Source organism: Nuphar pumila, chromosome 11, assembly GCF_984573655.1.
Source record: "Nuphar pumila chromosome 11, dmNupPumi1.hap1.1, whole genome shotgun sequence".
NCBI classification, from domain to species: Eukaryota; Viridiplantae; Streptophyta; class Magnoliopsida; order Nymphaeales; family Nymphaeaceae; genus Nuphar; species Nuphar pumila.
In genome coordinates this window covers 99016132-99027194 of record NC_143259.1, presented here as the reverse complement: position 1 = coordinate 99027194, position 11063 = coordinate 99016132, and positions in this window count along the sequence as shown.

Here is an 11063-nt window from a genome sequence, read left to right as displayed (position 1 = left end):
CATAGATTTGTGAAGAAGTGCGTCAAGTGCCAAATGCACGCGCCTTACATTCATGCGCCAGCCACATATCTACAATCAGTTGTTTCTCCTTGGCCATTTTCTATGTGGGCATTCGATGTCGTAGGCCCGATTACCCCTTCAGCTTCCAACGGCCACAAATACTTCCTGGCTGTGACAGAGTATTTCACCAAATGGGTTGAAGCAGTTACTCTACGCACAGTAGAAGACCGACATGTGGTTTCTTTCATTCACAAGAACATTCTTTGCCGCTTCGGCATACCACATGATATTGTCTCAAACAATGGAACTCATTTTAAAAATGAGAGGATGAAAACCTTCTGTTCTAAATTCAGAATTTGCCATCATTTCTCAGCTCCCTATTATCCTCAAGGGAACGACCAAGCAGAGGCCACCAATAAAATTTTGATTCGTATTCTAGAAAGGACTGTGAAAACAGGTCGAGACTGGCATGAGAAGATTCATGACGCGCTTTGGGCATACCGGACCACCATTCAGACTCCGACTAATGCCACTCCTTCGGAACTTGTTTACGGAACTGAAGGGGTGTTACCTCTCCATATCCAAAAGCCCGCTCTCAAATTTGCTTCCCTTATAGAATTGCCACTTGATCAGTATCAGCAGCAGAGATTGGTGCAGCTGGATCTACTAGATGAAAAAAGGCTCAAGGCAGCAGAGCATGCTCAAGCTTATCGACAGAGGATAGCTCGACACTATGCCAAGTTCGTCATTGAGAGAAAATTTTGGATCAACGATTTGGTACTGAGATCAACAGCTCATCTCAAGCACCGACCATGGGGCAAGTGGTCACCCAATTGGGAAGGCCCTTATGTAGTTAAGGAAGCACTTCCTCGCAATTCATATCGTCTAATCAACGCAGATGGAGTGGAGATGCCAGATCCCATCAATGCTCTGCATTTGAAGAAGTTTTATACCTGAAATGTTTATTCTAAAGCCTTTGTACTATTCAAAGAGCCATTTCAATAAAACAATGATCTTCTATCAATTCTTACATTCTTCTCCATGATACTCGGGCATTTTATTGATCTATAATCATCTTCTTCATCATATGCAGGCAGGATTAGACGAAAGCTCTTTCCCTCAAATTCTGTTAATTCTCAATTGATCTTGTGGTCTTTATTTTTTATTTCATCTGATTCATTTTGGTTTGATCAAATTTACATCAAGCTAATGCTCATTTATGTCAAGTTTTAACAAATTTTTCAATTTCCTCTCCCTTTATATTTAAAAATACCCTTTCAAGTTAAGGGATAAACCTGATGCCTCCTGCTAACGAGGTATTTCCTTCCTTCCTTCCTCCCCCGTTCAGGATAAGGAGATAAATCCTGAAAACCGATCACATGCAATTAAGCTATGATGGTTCACTAATTCTCACCAAGAATCTTTACTTTCTAAATCCGTTTTGCAAATCTAGCTCATCTTCAAAACCCAGTCCTCGCACTGGTTATTTCTCAAGTTTTTTTTTTCTTTTTTTCGTTTTTTCAAATATATATTGAGCTCATTTGGAAAATCCGGTTCTCACACCGGTAACTTTCTAAAATCAGTCTTTTGAACAAAGACCTTCCTCCTAAATTCAAGTTCTGACTTAAATCTCCCAAAATTTCATGTATTTCCAAAAGATCCAGCATCTCGCTGGTCATGTATTTCCAAAAGGATCCAACACTCGTTGGTCATGTATTTCCAAAGGATCCAGCATCTCGCTGGTCAGGTATTTCCAAAAAGATCCAGCATCTCGCTGGTCATGTATTCCCAAAAGATCCAGCATCTCGCTGGTCATGTATTTCCAGAGGATCCAGCATCTCGTTGGTCCTGCATTTCAAAAGATCCAGCTCCCGCTGGTCGTGTATTCCAAAAGATCAAACCCTTAAGGTGCGACTCCTCAATTCTATCATTTCCAAGATCTTCAATCTTTCAAATTCTATCAGTTTCCCAACCTTTGGTTGCAATATCTTCAAAATCTCATCATTTTCTCAACCCTCGGGTTATAACCTCCCAAATTCAATCACTTTCAAACCATCAGATTAAATTCTTCATTTTCAAATCCAGTTTCTATAACTGGTCGGGATTTTCAAAATCCAGTTTTTATAACTGGTCGGGATTTTCAAATCCAGTTTTTATAACTGGTCGGGATTTTCAAATCCAGTTTCTATAACTGGTCGGGATTTTCAAATCCAGTTTTTATAATTGGTCGGGATTTTCAAATCCAGTTTCTATAACTGGTCGGGATTTTCAAATCTAGTTTTATAACTGGTCGGGATTTTCAAATCCAGTTTTTATAACTGGTCGGGATTTGAAATCCAGTATGTTTCACTGGTTGGGATTTGAAATCCAGTATTTTTCACTGGTAGGGATTTGAAATCCAGTTTTCATAACTGGTCGGGATTTGAAATCCAGTATGTTTCACTGGTCGGGATTTGAAATCCAGTATTTTTCACTGGTCGGGATTCAAAATCCAGTGTTTTCACTGGTCGGGATTTAAAATTTAGTTTCTCATAACTGGTCGGGATTTCCAAAGTCTAATATCTCATCAATCAAAGTTTTCCATGGTTTGATTTCTCTAACATTCCTTTAAAATACAGCTAAAGGTCTCATCAAAATTCATATTGAGTGATTATTTCACAAAAGAATTCTGGAATGTTATGCCAATTTGCTAAAAATAGTTGTTGATTCTAATATTCTTACTACACAAAAGGATTTCCTCAGATTACCTCCAGTATTTCTTTCCAAAAGGTGAAACTTTTTGCGAAAAAGAGGTAAAATTCAAATCTTTCCCTGTTGATCAACCAAAAGAATGTAAGAAATGTCCTCGATATGATCAATGAAAGAAATCTTCAATGATGTTGAAAAGCCAGAAGCGAATTGATATTGATCTTGGCTATGGTGCATGTTTAAAAATGACCTCTTGGCAATCAGGCAGTGGAAATATCTTGAGCTATAGAAAGAATCCACTCAACCCATATCTTCTCATTCATTTAAAGTTGTAATCAAATATTCACAAAAGGGATCTCTCAACTGTCGCCAAGATGAAGATGAATATGCGAGTTAGACCCCCGGGGCCAAAGAAGATTTGGATCATCTCTTAGATAAAGGAGTTTGTGAAGGATCCTTCCAGAGAAAGTTCAGATCACCGTCGAGATGAAGGCGAGTGCAATGAACCTACCGACAAACCCTAAAAGATATTTGATTCCAGCTATCATCTAAAGACCTTTTGAGTCAGTGACATCCATAGAATCCCTGAGATAAAAGGAGGATCAAAACATCTCCGAGATGAAGGAGTTTGTGACGTACCCTTCCCTGAAAAAGAGAGAAAAGTCAGGACACATCCAAATGAAGGATGATGAGAAAAACCGAGAAAGTTCAGTGACTCAAAAAGAGTGCAAAAAGATTATCATGGGAAAACACTCAGATATCAAACTGCCAAAGTTGCCAGAAGTCATCTTTTCTCATGCAAAATTCTTTTATCAATATCTTTTCACTACTTGCTTTTATGAAATTAAGAATATTTCTTCTATTCTCATGTCAGGGAAATGGATAGCTTCCTTGAAGAAAATCATCAACGCTAAAATTTTGAATTTAACTCTTAGAACCAGGGAGTTAACCTCATTTGGAGGAAATACTCTAGGTAAGAGAGGGAATATCTTTGCACATACGCGCACATTTTCAAGCATTTAAAACAACTACAAATTTATCTTATTGGCAAAATTTTCTAGCTATTCCAAAAATGAAATAAATGTTCAATATCCATTTTGATGCGACCTAGCGTTGTTTATATTTTCCAGAAGAGTTGCCTCCCTTAGAAGAAGTATCTCTTCCTGTCCCATCACGGTTTTCTCCATTTTGAGAAATCTGTATGGTAGATTTTCCCACTTAGGTTAAGGGTCAAACCTGAACCCTTTGTGAGAGGTTATTAATTTCAAAAGCTATTTCAGTCTCCGCAATGAGACGCTCATTTTCTTCCCCTTTTCAAAAAAAAAAAAAGCTTTAGGGAACCCTATTTTCCTCCTCTCGTAAAAACCCCTTTCGGATTTGTTCGTTCAAATTCCGAAGGTTCCATTATGGTTTCTCCATTTGAGAAACTCGTATGGTAGATTTCCTATTCAGGTTAAGAGTTAACCCGGAACCTCGCTTCACGAGGTATCGTCCTTCTTAGGTTTGGGTTAAACCTGAGTCTTGTTCCTACCAAATTCCTTGTTTTAATGAGATGTTTTCTTCCAGTCCCGTCATGGCTCTTCCCATTGAGGAATCCATGCTTTGTATATCCATCCAAGAAAGAATTTTACTTGAGCCACATCTCACGAGGCATTTTTAAAAAATGTCCCATCAAGGTCCTCATGTATTCATTTCCTTATTCCAATACATTTTGATATATCTTTGTCCCATCCAGGTTAAGGGCTAAACCTGAATCATTCAAAAAAAAAAAAAAAAACGTATCTTGTCTCACCCATGAGACTTGATCGAAATTCTTATTCCCCCATTTCGAGATGTTTGCCCAAAGTCCCATCACGATTTCCTCATTTTCTACTCAATCATATCATTTTCGAAGATTTCGTCTCCCCAAAACCATTCAGGATAAGGTTTTAAGCCTAAAAAGTCATATTTTTAAAATAATTCTTCCACACCCAGTTCAGATCTGCTGACTCGGGCATTTTCAAAATTTGGAGTGTTATCTTTGCCACTAAGCTCGACTTTCAACCGGCTTAGTAGCAAAGAGGGGCATCTGTGAACACCCCAAATTTTTCAAAGTTTTTGTAAAAATGACCCTTTTGCCCCCGATCCCATTTTTCTAAGAAAACCGAGGCTAAAATTCAATTATTCTTCAGATTTTCTGGATTAAATTTCACATTGATATATTCAAAATCAATTCCGGATCTGAATCCAGTGCTTTGAATCCATATTTCTTCAAAATTCGGATCCAAACGCATTTTTTGAAGAAATTTCCCCAAAATAGCTTTTAATTCTCAGAAGAACTCCCTTTTATAAATATTTTACAAAAAAAACCAAAAAAATTAGTTTTAACCTTTGATTTCTCGTAAAACTTTAGGATTTTATTCTAAAAATACAAAAAATGAAAAATAACATAAAAAACCAAAAAATTTGAGAAAAGCTACAAGAAAAATGAATGATTTTCGAACTTTAGAAGCTTTTTAAGATAATTTTTCTGAAAACCTCACATTCAAACCATTTTTCAAAAATTTTCCTAAAAGGGAACCACCTTTTTGAAATAGGGAAAAGCTCCAACGGACTCCTCCCATGCTTCCCTCTTCTCCTCTCTCCACCGTTGATCCTGAACGAACCTTTCTTCTCTTCACCCTTAATCTTCAACCATTTCCTCTCCCGAAGCTTCGGTGATCTCTTTAAGAAGAGACATCGATCCTCTGAGGGGGAGAGCTACTTTTTTCCTCTAGTGTCGATCATCCACTTTTTTTCCCCTCTGGTGTCGATCATCTACTTTCACGCATTGGGTTTTTCAATCGACACTTCTTCTCATCGAACATCCATCAGTTTTTCCGGAGGCATCCATTGCAATCCATCAAACTTCATCCATTATCAGCATTTTCCATCCCATTATCGAGGTTTTTCTGAAGAATCCATTTCCAACATCCAGCAACTTCATCGGTGATCGAGTTCTCTTTCCATCCGTCTTCCTTGAAGCAACAAGCCAATTTCCTCCAACATCCATTGATTCTTCTTCCCGGAAGGCATTGGAACTTCTCTACAAATCCATCGACAACATCCAGTTTCGGTCCCATCCGATCGACGTTTTCCCTATTGAATCCGGGATTGACAACCATTCTCCTTCCCACACTTGATCGAGCAAAGAAAATTCTGTAACAGAGAGAAGCAGGCCGGCCCTCTTCCTCATTCGGTTTGAACGGAACCCTGCAGCCGAGCTCCTTTTTCATCCAGAATTTTGCAATAACAGGTAAGTAACTACCCTACTCTCTCCTCCTATTCTCTATAAATACTTTATTCTTTTCATTTTCCAGCATTTTCTGGTTCGATCTTCCTTGCTATTCTGTATTTATTTCTTCTTCTTCTTTTTATCTGCGTCTTAAGACACAATAGGTAGGGACCGGCCTGCATATAGCAGGTCCGACCCACCTGCCTGCTAAATCAAAGGAACACAATCATTCCAACATTCGCTTTATTTTACTATTCCTTCCTTCTTTTGATTGTGGAATTTCAATGGTCGTATATATATATATATATATATATATATATATATATATATATATATATATATATATATATATATATATATATATATATATATATATATATATATATATGTTGATCCTCCAATTGTGATTCTGCATTTTTTTTTATGTTCGACTTTATTGGGATTCCTTGATTCGTTGTTTCATTTAAATTTCTATTTCCCATGATATTGTTCCTGACAAATTTCAAATATCTGAGCAACAAAGATTCATACCCTTTCTTCAAATTTCTCAGTTAATAGCATTTGAAGCAAATGGCCAGGGTATTGGATGGGCCCAATTTTCTGGATCATCCTTACATTGCGTTTGATGGACGAAGAGGGATAAAATCTTTATATTTGATTATAATCAGTCAGTGCCCAGTTCATTACCTGATTGGGTGCACATGGTTTTCCTCCTCTCCCCTTCACCTCACGTTGTCCATTCATCCCCTCTTCCTTACGTTAATGTCACAAGTCTCTTTAACGTTCACTTTTTTTTTTCTTTTTCTTTCCTTTTTCTCACTGGGTTCGTCAGTTCACTCATCACCGTTTCATTGGCCACTTGTTCGACCTCTTTATGCATACTGTCATGGTAAACCAATAATACATCCCATGAATGTTTTGTTATGCTGGGCAAGCATCAGTTGCAGTTGAGATGGCCTGATAGCGTGTATTAAACCCACTATTAATGAAGACCCTGCGGTTTGCATCCTGCTATCCTATATCCTTGAAGAGGTTCCAGAACGTGTTCTAGGATCTAAGGTTACTTTTGACAAGGGTCCAACTTTAAGTCCAAGCTCCAGGGCATACGAGCTAGGTAACACTGATCATACTAATGTCCTATTTCCTCTGTAAGTTTACTGCCATCCTAATCCACGATTGAAGCATCAGGGGATGTTTTACGTTACTGATTTCAGAACCATATTTTGATTGTTTTTCTTTTACCATATATGGATTTATGTCTAACACAGGGTTTACAACTTAGCCTATGATGTAAATAGCACAGGTAAGTTAGGATGAGTAGCAATTTGTGATGGAAATGAAACTTTATACTCCATACAGTATATCTCTCAGAAGATCACTCCCTGAAGGGCGAAAATTGAGGTTTCTCATATTTCTTCAAGTTCCACTCTTAGATTCCTGGAAAACAACACTGATTCCTTGGGATGATCATTGCAATGGTCTTGTGATATTCTTCCAATGACCGATAATTGGTAAATGACAAAAGCTCGTAAATGGTGTTCTGTCATAACCACTCAAATACATCCATAATGAACAAATTCTGATGGTGGCATCAATCATGAAATAGCCTTGCCTAAGGGATGCCGTGATGAACAATCACTACGCGTATGGATTCCAAGAACACTAATGACAATGCTAAAGAGAGGGATGTCTCGAAATGATTCAAGTCGACAATCGATTTGCAACAGTCGTAGTCAATCCACATATCTATTTCAAAAATTGAGTTTCCCCTCTGAATGGTGCCACTGTTGATAACTATAGGTCAAGGTAAAATGTCATATTGGTGCGTTTGTTCTGTCAGAATTTTCATAACATAATACATTATCCATATTTATCACTGTGTTCATTTTTTTTCTTGTGTTTCATTTGGATATCACCAAGCATGTCATGTACCAGCACATACAATCATCCATTGCCTTTCACTTTCATCACAGGCACCTTGCAGAAAACTATGATGCATCCACCTCCAACAGCATTCTGTTGTTGCCACCTTCCATTTCACCCTTCCCTTTCATATTGCCTGCTGTAAGCATCTATTTTACTGTTGCCAATGGTTGGCACCATATCCCTTAAAACTACCTGCTGCATCCTCTGTAGCAGAGTAATGCCCATCGATGGGTTGTGCATCACAACTCCAACACCTATATCATATGTAGATACCAATGCGTATGGATACGCTGCGTCAAATCTCATTACTGAAAGTATACTTCCGTTGCTTCAGCAACTTCATTTCCACCAAGCATACCATTGTCCCCACCAGACCTTGCTGCCACCTATGTAGCAGCAGGACCTTCACTTACCACAGAACCCCTGCTAGTTCCAACAACCCTTCATCTCACTCATCTGCTTCTACTACAGCAGCAAGTCCTGCATTTTTTTTTTGCTGCACTCCACAGCTCATCATCATCTCCATACTCTGCCTGCAGCAGAGGCAATTTACCATTCGCATCTGCTACACAGATGTAATCTTGAGTCACTTTGATTACCAGTTGAAGTTTGACAGCAGTTGAATTTCTGCTGCTACAGCCTCATGGACGTCATGTTTCACTAAAATTGGTATCTTCATATACCCCATTTTACCTGTCTCATATTTGTTGCATATCATTCCCCCTGTTGTACTGTTATGAATAACGCCTTACGAGATCCCTTGCATTTTCATCATCTCGGCACCACCGAGCACCTCTTGCAGCATGTCTGTTATATGTTGCACCTGTTTCAACTTCAATTCTTGCATACCATGTCATTCTTCTCTATCCCACAGCCCCATGCATTTCCTGACATATCATACCCACTTCACATGTCTTTCACAACATTCACTGCACAATCCTTACATGTTCCCTTTTTGCATTTTCATTTGTTGCTTCGTTGCAACCCACACTGAACAGACATTATATTTCTTGTTGCCATAAGTCACAACAGCATTTTGCTGTGTTTCACCTTCACACAGTCTCCCAAATGATCGGTATCCATCCTTTTCCCGTCCTTGTAAATGTTGCTGAGTTTCGATATGAAATTTAACTTTGATGTCTTTTGGTGGTTGATTTCATCATAAAATCAACTTTGATCATATATATATATATATATATATATATGTGTGTGTGTGTGTGTGTGTGTGTGTATATCATTTCACATCTTTTCCTTATGTATGAGCACTTTTAACATCTATATGATATGTACAATTTCCTTCTGTTTTCTCCTACTAATCAAGTGTTTCGCAGGAAACATATGGAAAAGGCTATTGTTTGGAGTTGTAAATTTTATTTTGTGTGTTATAATAGCTAGATTTAAATGAGAATTTACATTTCTGGTCTTAGATAGAATGAATGAGCATTGTAAACATCATGAATTACTTGTTTTCATGCATTTTTCGCCTTTATTTCTCGAATTCTCACAAATGGAAACACGAATGGCACGTGCACCAATTTGTAAGAGGTAATTAACCCTAAGTTGATGATTTACATCAATGGCCATAGTCAGCATGTAAACAAAACTTAGTGTTTTTATCTTTTATAAAATAACACTGGATCCACATTGGACCTTTTTTTTCAAAAATCATCATATTTTCTTTAAATATTTTCCTCTTTTATCAGAATTTAATTTAAAATTAATTCAACATATATACCAATGGCCATAGTCATGGTATATTGAGAACTAATTTCATTTTAAATTCTATAAAAGCACAAAAAATGTACTTCATTCTTCACTTGAATTTAAATATGGTTATTATATAATATATTCAATGACCATAGTCAGGGATATATTATATCTTCAACCCCATTTTTAATTCATTTAAAGAATGGAATAGCTTTTCAAAATTCCAAATTCGAATTCTTTAAATTCATTTCATCATTTAGGATAGAATTGCATCATATTTTCAAAACTTCCTTTTAAAAATCCAAGTGATTGTGAATATCTCTTCTTCAAATTCCTATTTCAATTCTATCTCATTTCCAAAACTTTGAAATCAAATTCAAAGTTTAAAAATTCAACTTGATTCATTTTTTTCCAAATTCAAGTTCAAAGTCCAATTTGACTTTGAAATTCATTCTCAAAAATCAATTTTGAAATTCCAAAAATCCAAAATTAGATCCTAATCTCAACTTGGATCCAGATTTCCAAGTATCAATCTCCACTTTTTGGATCTCAGACTTCAGATCCAAAATCCATCATTGGATCCAAATTTCCAAGTATGAATCTAACTTCACTTTGGATCTCAGATTTCAGATCCAAAATCCATTCTATGATCCAGGGTCCAACTCTACATTGGATCTCAGACTCCAGATCCAATTCTATTTTTAGGATCCGGAACCCAATTCTACTTTGGATCTTAGACTTCAGATCCAAAATCTATCTTAGGGTCCAGAGTTCAACTCTACATTGGATCTTAGACTTCAGATCCAAATCCATTCTAGGATCCAGATATTCAATCTTATCTCGGATCTCAAAATTTCAGATCAAATTCCCATTTAGGATTCTAAACCCATAATTCAATTTTGAAATCTCAACTCTATTTAGAATCCAGACTTTGGATTCAAATTCCATCTTGAATTCCAGATTTTAAATCAACTTCTATTCTCAATTCCAATTCTTAAAACCAATTCCATTTCATCCCAAAATTCAAATCCAATTCCCATTTAAGATTCTAAATCCAGAATTCAATCTCCTTTTGAATTTCAACTCTATTTAGAATCCAGACTTTGGATTCAGATTCCATCTTGAAATTCCAACTTTTAAATCAATTCTATTTCTCAATTCACTTTAGATTTCCCACATTTTCTTTTGATTTCAAAGCCTCAAAGCTAGAATTCAATTCAATTTTCAAACATTCATCCAAATTAAAAAATTCTAAATTCAAAGTCCATTTATGACTTTGAAATTTCCTCCCTTCTCTTTTATCTCAAATTCAAAGTCATTCCTTTCGAAATCCAGATTTATTTTTCCAAGCTCTAATTATTTCAAAAACTTAGAACTTTAAATCTTAAAGTTCTAAATTAGAAACCATTTCTTCACTCCCTTTACAGATTCATCTCAGAAACACTTGGAAAATTTCAAAATCATTTTCAAAAAGAGCATACATCTTTGC